Source organism: Hyposmocoma kahamanoa, unplaced genomic scaffold (genome assembly GCF_003589595.1).
Source record: "Hyposmocoma kahamanoa isolate Upper Pololo Valley unplaced genomic scaffold, ASM358959v1 211, whole genome shotgun sequence".
In the NCBI taxonomy this organism is placed as follows: Eukaryota; Metazoa; Arthropoda; class Insecta; order Lepidoptera; family Cosmopterigidae; genus Hyposmocoma; species Hyposmocoma kahamanoa.
The window spans coordinates 1,934,704-1,936,401 of NW_020653732.1; positions in this window are offsets into that span (position 1 = coordinate 1,934,704).

The following is a 1,698-nucleotide window of genomic DNA, read 5'->3' on the forward strand; positions in this document are numbered from 1 at the left end:
TATGTACTCAAGCTATGTTTTCTTAAATAATAGTGTTGTAAGCAATTAATCGCCGAATTTCACCGAGTCACTTCGGTTTCCTTGTAAAAAATATTGACTTATGTAGTTGTTTTATTGATGAATATACTTATTTACACTAAATTCTCGTAATAAACCATTTATGAATATTATAAAATCAAAATGAAAAGTATTGGATACAATTCATCGGAATGTGGGACAATTTTACGAAAATTAAAATTGAATTGCTACAGAATTGCAAGGAATTCTGCAAATGAATTGTTTTTTTTTAATTGTACGATTTGGCATCTAAGATCCCCTGAACAACAATGAACTGAAAAATAATCTAAACAATTACAAACTCTTAAAATTTTGAATCGATTTCTCGTCGACATCGTATAATGTGATTACCGTTACGATTAGTCCGCATCCCTATTCGCGTCACGATGACGAGTGTCAAATTTGGCCTCTTGGTGATGACTATAGTTATAATAACAGCTATTCGGTACTCGTCGCGACATCTGGTGAGGCAATAGGTACTAAATGCCCGAATACGCTTTCTTGCATCGTGATTAGCACACCGCTTGACTTATTGGTCAATGCTAATATTAATGTCAGAAAGTTTTTTGAAGGGTTAGGGCGCGTGTATACGCTAAGAAAAGTCGCCGGGTCTATTCAAGAATTCGTGTCGTTTCTACACACGAACTGCGTACACAGCCTCGGCGCCGGACAAGAAAAAAAATCTTGTCTACCCCCGACGCGACGCGCTCTGCCGCTATTGCATAAGGCGCATTGTCAGTAAACGAACGTTGATGCGCGTGGACTGATTTTGCAAAGTACCACTGTTGCACCACTAATTTGATTGCGACTAATAAAATGCATGATTTATTTATAAGTTTAGTAGAAGAACGACCCGCGTTGTGGGACAAAACCTTAGATTTGTAAGACAACGACGTACTTTTGAGGCATGCAGAGAAATATTTATTATTCTATATATATAATTTGCAATTACCATTTTTTTTTTATTAGTAGTCAACATATTTCTTTATATAGTCGGTAGTAAAACGACGGCTACCTGGAAGTGCACTGACACGTTTACCCTATACACGTCTGCCCGAAAACATTCGTGTCGTGTACATACTCATCATTTTCTTGTCTGCAACAGACACGAAATATTTTCGTGGCTAGATCCGACAAAACTCTTGTCGTGTAGAAGGCCATTCTCGTCTTTTCTGTTGCAGACACGACGAATTTCTTAGCGTGTACACGCGCCGCTTGTGAAATTACAGGTTCATGGGACTTGTCAACTGGGACATATCTCAGGGTGACGGGCGCAGAGGCAGTGCCCCTCAGATCTTGGCGATTTAAAGCTCTGAGTGGCACTGCAACTGTTATGGACAGGCGTGTAACTTACCATCATACGCACGATCTTGTTCGAACCGTCACTTGACATTATTTAGCTGCCTCTGTGTCCGAACGGTTACCATGCCGCACTGCCACGCAGAGGTCCCAAGTTCGATTCCCGGGCCGGGAGAAATATTTTTATGGCCTACATTTATTTCTCTCGTGAGTTTGGATGTAATTTGTTGGTTGTCTATGTGTGTTGTTCATGGCACCCGCGACACAGGGTTTCCCTAGTGCAGGGCTATGTTGAGTGTGTATGTTATTATTACTTATGTTATAAAAAAAAGAAAAAATAAG